Consider the following 8781-nt stretch of genomic DNA (forward strand, 5'->3'; position numbering starts at 1 on the left):
TGATTTTGGAGGCTGGGGTGCCAGGAGGTTCCCATCCCTGAGCAGCAGCTCTGCAACAAGCTCACGTGCGTCCCAGTTGGGACATTAGCTGTTACTGACAAGGCTTGTCTGTGTTCTTTTTTATCTCATTGTTAGGTGTGAGAAGTATGAACTGTTGAATAGGTTCCATTAGTTGGTTAATAAGATGTCTACGAAGTAAATCACTGGCTTTAAAATAAGATCCAATCTGGAGCATATGAACTATTGACCCTGGACTCCATCTCTGAGAGGGGACTTGTTTACCATCAGGGGACAGGCTCAAACCAGTCCAAACCGGTTTTTCCCGCCAAAACCAGCCCTCAGCGTTCCATCTCCTCAGCCCTTTTCCCGCCACAGAAGTGATATAAGGACGTGCTCAGCGCCTGCGCGGGGCCGTCCCCCCCCCAGCGACGGCCCCTCCACGGTCGGGTCTTCCCAGTGCTCCCGAGCCGGAGAGCGACGAACCCCTGGGTCCCGCCGTGAGACTGAGGAACAGGAGGCCTGTCACCCCATGCCTGCCGCCCTGCATCCCGGGGGCCCCGCCTCCCACGGCGCCCCCGGGGAGTGAGAGACCCGGGGGGGGGGGCACTGGGGCTGGGCAGGAAAGTGACTCTGCCCCGGGGAACCCGGGAGAAGCCTCAGAGCTGCCTCAGCCCCAGTGGAGCTGCAGCAGGAGCTGCCCCCGGCATCGCTGGGATTTGGGGGGCAGAGACTGGGGCCTGGCGGGGGGGGATCCCCTGTGGTGTGGGGGGAGATGGGGGGTGTCAGGCAGGGAGGGGAGAAGCTGGAGTTGGAGGGGGGGGAAGGTCAGTGGGACGCGGGGAGGGGGTTGAACTGTCTCTGTGCAGCCAGGAAATTCCCAAGTGGGGGAGAAGTGGTGGGCGGGGTAGGGGAGGGGGTTAATTGATCCTGTCCCTGTTTGTGCCACTTGGCTCTCGCCCCGATACAAATTCTCTCTAGTTCTGCCCCTTTTCTCGCTCAGTGTCTCACACGGGCTATAAAATCTGGGGCGATTTCCTTTCCTCCAATGATCAGCTCTCCCGTCTCCCCGATTTCCCCTGTTCTCCCCATGAGTCTCAAACGTCAGTTTAAAATCTTCTCTCGTGAGGGCATTTTCCACCCGTGTTATCTGCAGCGATTTGTCCTTGTGTAGGTGGGAAATTGTTGCCCTGCGTCATTCCCCAGCACATGGCTGCCCCTGGAGTGGGGTGGGATGGCTCAGTGGCTTAATGCTCAAATAAATTTGTTAGTCTCTAAGGTTCCACAAGTACTCCTGTTCTTTTGTGGATACAGACTAACACGGCTGCTGCTCTGAAACTATGTAACTGTACTCTCTATGCCAGGATCTAAATCATGAATGAAGATATTGAACAGAACTGGACCCAGAGCTGAGCATGGTGGGACCCCACTCCTTATGCCCTTCCGGCCTGACTGTGAACCACTGATAACTACTCTCTGGGAACAGTTTCCCAACCAGTTATGCACCCACCTTAGAGTAGTTCCATCTAGGTTGTATTTCCCTAGTTTGTTAAGGAGAAGGTCATGTGAGACTGCATTGAAAGCCTTCCTAAAGTCTAGATAAACCATATCTGCCGCTTCCCCATCCGCAAGGTTTGTTACCCAGTCAAAGAAAGCTATCGGGGGCTGGTTTGACACAACTTGTCCTTGATAAATCCAAGCTGGCTATTGCTTCTCTCCCTATTATCTTCTAGATGTTTTCAGATGGATTCCTGAATTGTTTGCTGCATTATCTTCCCTGGTGCAGAAGTTAAGCTGACTGGTCTGTAACTGCCTGGCTTGTCCTTATTTCCTTTTTCATATATGGGAACTACATTTGCCCTTTTCCAGTCTGCTGGAATCTCTCCCATCTTCCATGACTTTTCAACTATAATAACCAAAGTAAAACTAGCCCATTGGGTCTGTGAGCAGGTAAATCGCCTCCTCGCCCAGCAGCTCCCCCAGGGCAATGACCCAATGCCTCCCCCCACCACAGGGACAGAAGCTGAAAGTCCATCTGATGGCAGGTCAGGGGCTAGCGTGGAATGTGCTGGGATCTCGGCCTGGGCCCTAGTGGGGTAGGTGACCCCGTCACCCGTAACCACACCCAGCAAGGCCTGCACCGATTTTCTCCCTGTCTGTGAGTCCCAGCAGAGAGACCAGGGACTCATTGGTCCATGGAGAATGAGCTTTCCCAGCTGGGGCTGCAAACCAGTGATCAAGGGCAGCGGGTGAGGGGAGCTTGCACTAGCGCTCCTGCAGGGTCCATGGTGTGGGGTGAACAGAGAAATCCAGTGTCCAGGGCTCTCAGGCCACGTGTCCATTCCACTGCAGGAGGGGATCTGGGAGCAGCCCGAGGACTGGGGCAGGAGTCGGGAAAGCAGCCGTCTGGGAGAAGGAGGGAATTCAGCTGTGCTGGGAAGCTGGGCTGAGCAGAGATGCTGCTGCAGATGCTGCTAGTTCCTGAGTACGACGCTGCAGCACTTTAACTACATGGTTAATATAGAGGTTGCAGCTCAGCTGAGTAGTGTGCTGCACTCATTTTAATGGTGTTAGTGGCTTTGCCAGGGTATAAAACCAGGGCCGCCCAGAGGATTCCGGGGGCCTGGGGTCTTCGGCGGCAGGGGCCCCCACTTCGGCGGTAATTTGGTGGCGGGGGCCCTTCCGTTTCATGACCCGCCACCGAAGTGCCCCGGAGACCCGTGGCGGGACCCCTGCTGCCGAATTACCGCCAAGACCGGGCTGCACGCCGGCGGCGGGTCCCGCTGCAGTAATTCGCCAGCAGAGGGTCCTTCCACCCCAGAGCGGAAGGATTCCCGCCGCCAAGACCGGGAGCAGAAGAAGCTCCAAGGGCCCGGTCCGCAAGAGTTTTCCGGGCTCCCGGAGCGAGTGAAGGACCCTGCCCAGGGGCCCCGAAAATCTCGTAGGGGCCCTGCGGGCCCGGGCCTGGGGCAAATTGCCCTCTTGCCCCCTCTCGGCGGCCCTGTATAAAACTGAGGTGCAGCTTCACCCTGGTCACACCCTCTATCCCTGCTCCACCCCTCCCCTCCAGCCTGTCCATGCTCCCTCCCCGAGCACTCCTTGTGCCTACAGCTGCTGGGGAGGCACAAGTGGCACCTGTGTGGGAGGAATTTCCCAGGGTGGGGAGGGCTTTACCCTTCCCTACAGCCCCTTTGGCCCACCCTGGGCAGCATGGGAGGCAGAGCACAGTGGTGGGCTGGGGCCAGATTTCAAGAATGTCTCTTGATGTCAGATCCAAATATGGGATCCTGCCTTTACATGCGTAGGGGCTGGACACCTGCAGTGCCCAAGGACTCCACATGCAGCTGTGGCTGCAGTTGGAACAAGTTCCCTGCAGTCCTGTAGTTCAAAGGAGAAACTGAGGTACCCAAAATTAGGCCATTGTTGTAAATTGAGGCCTTTCCGCCTTGCCCGTTAACAACAGTCGGTGGGCTAAGGCTCATTGGAAGTCACTGTTTAGACTTGATCACGGCTGACGTAGTCCTGGTCATAAGCAGAAGCCTGGCAGTGAAAGGTCCTGATTCCATCCCCAGCCTCCAGAGGCAGATGGTCCCCCAGGGATGGAACAACCCTGGGGAATATTTTACACTCACAGTCTTTCCCACGGGCTGGGTAATTCCACAGTCTCATTCACAGGGCTGAGAACCTCAGGGTTAAGTTGCACAAAGTGAAACTAACTGAAATGTGCCCCCTGCGCTGCACGCTGTGCTGTGCTGCCCTGGGGAGATGTGGCTTTAAGCTGCTGTCCCAGCCCCTTCCCACTCTCAAGAAGGACTGGGCCAAAAGAGATCTGATGAGGTTCAACAAGCGTAAGGATTTTTATCTCTCTAGGCCGATCTGATCAGAAGATCTCGGGGAGCCTTACAGTTTATCTCCGCTGAGTCCCCTTTAAGGCCATCTATCAGAGCTGACTTTAATGAACTCCACACACACAAAGCTATAAAATAAAACAACAACACTTTATTTGCTAAGGGGAGAGGAAGGAATGGAAAGGGGAATGGATTAATGATTCTGGAGATTCGAATAACACACAGGCACTTATAATACAAGATGTTCTATCTTTACAGACATCAGCGATAAAGGGGTGCAGGATCCAGAAAAGAGAAGCCAGTAGTGAACACTGACCGTGGACAACAGATGAAACAGACAGGTACGTATCCCTATCTTAACTCCCACCCTAACCCGCTTTGCGTCGTCCTGAGTGCACGATTGATCTAACTAATCGGACCAGGTCCGTGTATGCAAGTTTGCTTTCCCAAAACAACAAACAAACAACCCCAACTTAATTAGTAAGTAGCTATTGCAGGCCCATAGCCAGTGGCAAGATTGTACCGCACCAGGAGAGAGAGCAGCCACCTGCACCTCTGACAGCTCAAAAGCTCAAGAGCCAGTGCCCTGGCCCCTCCTCATTGGTCTCTGTAGGAGCTGTTGCTGGGCAAGGTCAGATTCCTGCTCTTCCCACTTTCCCGCCTTTTCTAGGTACTGAGGAACAAGAACCTGACCCCAATGGAGGTCGCCTTGTCCTTTACCAAAACAAAATGGCCTTTTGATTTACAGAACTTATTTTAACTTTTATACAGAATAATTCGCAAACATGTATACTGAAATTAACATTTCCCCTCTTGTCGGTGTTACACCTGTTTTAAAAGATGTAACTGCCGACACCTGTGGCTTTGCCAAATTATGACCCACCCGATGAATAAATTGTCACATGGCGAAAAATTTGCATTGAACCCAAATACAACCATAGTATTACAGAGGGGGTAGTGCTGATTAAAACATTCCTTATCGCAGACTGGGGATGTGTAATAACTGTTTGATTTGCTTCTTCCCTAATTACCACGGGACCAGTTAAACTAGGAATAGGAGAAGGAAGAACCAAAACAAATTGGTATACTCTTATTCCATACGGACCTACCATAGACCATTTACCAGAGTCTGCCGTTGTAACATTCATTTTAAACCTCCCTATACAAGTCTAACTATTTACGGGAAAATTTAACCTTGATCTTACTGCAGTAGAAAGTTTTACAATGAAAAGACTCTTCCTGCTTTACATCCATTTCCTGCATAGACGAACTATTGCAAGAAGGTGTGGATACAACAGTACATTGAGAGCCGAGAAGGAAGGACTGTGCTGGAGTACTAATTCTGAACATGGCACTAGGTCTTTCATGAACCCAAGGAGCTGATATATTTCCAGAAACCCACCCCATGGTACATGCTCAGGTACTTCCAATTTAATGCAACCGCAAATCTGAGAACTGTTGGGCACCCTAAGTTTGGTACAATTCCCAAAAGAGGTTTTACTATATCCCACTTACATGACATTTCTGTTTTTTCTCTGCATCCCACAGGTGCAGCCTGATAGTTAAGGCACATTTCTGAAATTACTGCTTGAAATATACCTGCCTTGTTCGATCTTTCTTTGACCCACTTGAGCACACAGCACGGTTCTTCCTTGATCATTAAAACAGAAATGGGGTCATTTTGTTCCAAAGGATCCAGGGTGGCCATGGGATCCTCTGTGGCATAATGACTCCTGTTATACAGAACAGATGGTCACCTTCAACCAAATCAATTAACCAAACCTTAACAAATACAGTGCAACCTATATACATAGAGAATAGGATGATGGCGGTCATGTCGATCTAGGAATGGAAGAGAAAATATGATTGGCACAGTTAAATGGGTTGATTTCCTTTCCATTCCTTTACCTGGCTGCTATGGAATCACTTTAATTTGATCCCCTTCTTTGCTGGTATTTGAACCTGATATACAGAGGCACTTGCTCCGTTTGTTATGATAACTGGACCCACCCAACGAGGACTAAGGACATGGCCTTTTCTATATAATACCTAAACATTACCTTTGTACCAACCACCCATCCTACATCATTAATGTGGCCTAACCAAGCACTAATGACTTGGTTATTAGCTTTTAGTTGAGGAGCTACTCGATGTTGAAGACTGCTGATGGTGTCTAGCAACTGTGACATGTATAAGTCTATTTGCACCCTGGGAAGGTACTCATCCGGTGGAACTCCTCCCACCCACTAAAGTTCAGGGGTGTGCATAATTCTCCCAGTTAGCATCTCGTGCGGTGAAAACCTCACACAGTTCTAGTAGATCGCATGGCCGCTAGGATATATGGGAGTTTGCTATCCCAATCCCTTCCTTGCACATCTATTACTTTTCTAAGAGCAGTTTTCATGGCTCTATTAGCCTCTCGACGATAACAGATTTTGCGGGTGAGCAGCTATGTGCAACCGCTGTTTGATGTTTAAGGCCGCACACAGCGCTTTGTGACTTCACCCACAAAGTGTGGTCCTCTGTCTGAATCTATTTCTGATGGGATACCAAATCGAGAAAAGGTTTGTTCCAGTATTTCCTCCTTTATGTTAGGCAACCACGCCACTTAGACACCCGTTCCAAAGTTTTGGACGCAGCATAGTGTCCCTGGCCATGAGCTACAGTTATTAGTTCTTTTCGTGGAGTTATTGGCATAACCAGTACAGGTAATTCACAGTTTGGTGATGTTGCTATAATCAATCCGTTTTGTCCTTACATATCCTTGATGTTTCCTGCTGTTAAAAGGGCTTGGAGATCATTATCCTGTTTTTGCAGGGTCAAGATGCCATGGCCTGCTGACACATCTGGAGACGGCATCTTAACTACAGCAGCTGAAATTGGGTCTTATCCCATGTATATGCTGATCCTAACCTAGCAGCTTGTTTTGCTAGCTGATTGGCCTGATTGTCAAGCGTGGCCAGAACCGACCCCTTCGTATGGGCTTTTACTTTGAACTCTTTTCTTCCAGATGGGAAGGGCTTGAACCACCCAACTAGAAGCAGAACACAGACAGATGTTTTCCTCAGGTGCTACCCCAGACGATACTGCCAGGACCGCAATTCATTGTGCAGCTTGTGCTGACGGCGCCTCACCGCACCCTGCACCACTTGCTGTGTCCTCCTGGATTGCAGCAAACCCTGCAACAGGATGTCCTTCGTGGTGACAAGCACTCCCATCAACTGCCCAGAGTGTTAACCCTTTTCCTTGTACTTCTTCCCAGGATGTTGCTAAGAAGAATGGAGATAGTAAGTCTAAATCAGGATCTGGCAACGGACATTCGTGCTCATCTCCTGCGGTAATCGGAGCATAGGGAAGGATTCTCGTATGGGGGGGGATCTTCTCAGTACGAATATCCCGATTGACCAGACTTAGAGTCCATCCCGCCAGCCGGGAGAGGATACCCTTCCTCATTAATTCTTCCCGAGATGACATATTTTACTGGAGTATGGCATGTCCTCACCACAATGAGAGCTGTGCCACTTAAATATTCCCAATGTGTTAGGGACCATACCAGGGCGAATACCTCACGTTCGCAAGCTGAAAACCTCGCCTCCACCTCACTGAGAGTTTTGGAACCATAGGCCATCGGTCTCACCTGGCCAATTTGTTTTTGCAGCAAAACAGCTCCAGTGCTTGCTGGAGTAGTTGCCAGGTGCAAGTAAAATGGCAGGCCTTGTTTAGGAGAGGCTCGCGCTGGTGCAGCCGCTAGAGCCTTTCTAAGATCATTAAAAGGCACCTTTCACAATTGGCAAGTCAAATCCTAGTGAGGAAAAGACAAAGAAGCGTAAACTCTGGCAAGTCCAATGAAAAGTATAGGGCAGAGGCCAAAATGAACGTGAAGAGCAACTAGCCAAGGCACAACAACTAACAGCAAAGGGTTGTTCAGTACATGGGATCAGGGCCGGCTCCAGGCACCAGCCTACCAAGCACGGGCTGGGGCGGCACCTTGGGAGGGGGCACTGGGGTTGGGTTTATTGTTTTTGTTTGCCAGGCGGCGCTGGGGAGGCGGGTCTTAGGAGGTGTGGTGCCGTGTTGGGGGCGGGGACTTGGGCGGTGCTCGGCTGGGGCGGGGACTTGGGCGACGTGCCGCTCGGGGGCGGGGATGTGGGTGGGCCGCTCAGGGTGGGGACTGGGTGGGGCGCCGCTCAGGGGGCGGGGCTTGGGTGACGCTCGGGGGCGGGGCCTTGGGCAGCATGACGCTCGAGGGGCGGGGACTTGGGCGGGGCAATGCTCAGGGTGGGGACTGGGCGGGGCGCCGCTCAGGGGGCGGGGCTTGGGTGACGCTCGGGGGCGGGGCCTTGGGCGGTGTGACGCTCGGAGGGGGTCCATGGGATGCAGGAAGTCTGCCAAACGGCCAGCAAAGCCACTAGGCAATCGGTGCTAAAGGAGCACTCCAGGAAGACCAGGCCACTGCGGCGAAGCTAAAAAAGTTCCTTGCTTCTGTCTTCACTGCAGAGGATGCGGAGGAAATCCAGACACGCCAGCCCTTCTTTTGAGGTGACAGATGCTAGAATCAAAGAATTATAGACCCATCAGGTTAGAAGGCACTGCAAGGTCCAGGAGGGTGTTTGGGTGAAGAAGGGGTTGGGGTGTAGGCTCTGGGAGGGAGTTTGGGTTCTGGGTGCAGGGTCTGGGCTGGGACAGGGGTTGGGGTTGGGTGCAGGAGGGAGTTTGGGTGCTGGGTGCAGGGTCTGGGCTGGGACAGGGGTTGGGAGCAGAAGGGGTACAAGCTCTAGGAGGAGTTTGGGTTCTGGGTGCAGGGTCTGGGCTGGGACAGGGGTTGGGGTGCAGGAGGGGTTTGGGTGCTAGGTGCAGGGTCTGGGCTGGGACAGGGGTTGGGGTGCAGGAGGGGTTTGGGGCTGGGTGCAGGGTCTGGGCTGGGACAGGGGTTGGG

General features: G+C 52.2%; 1 long non-coding RNA gene across 5 annotated transcripts; it reads left to right on the forward strand.

The window, feature by feature from the left end:
• The first annotated feature begins 1371 nt into the window (after nt 1-1371).
• LOC120385023 lies at nt 1372-8398 on the forward strand. 5 transcript variants are annotated; one of them, XR_005589218.1, is made up of 6 exons: nt 1756-1798; nt 4104-4186; nt 5111-5265; nt 6856-6913; nt 7108-7182; nt 8343-8394. It is a non-coding gene; the product is annotated as an uncharacterized LOC120385023 (long non-coding RNA). The 5 variants fall into 5 exon arrangements; XR_005589216.1 differs by lacking the exon at nt 6856-6913 and having other exon boundaries at nt 8343-8398; XR_005589215.1 differs by lacking the exons at nt 1756-1798; nt 7108-7182; nt 8343-8394 and adding an exon at nt 1372-1415 and having other exon boundaries at nt 6856-6968.
• The last annotated feature ends 383 nt before the right edge of the window (nt 8399-8781 follow it).

This window comes from Mauremys reevesii, linkage group 17 (assembly GCF_016161935.1).
Source record: "Mauremys reevesii isolate NIE-2019 linkage group 17, ASM1616193v1, whole genome shotgun sequence".
Classification (NCBI taxonomy): Eukaryota; Metazoa; Chordata; order Testudines; family Geoemydidae; genus Mauremys; species Mauremys reevesii.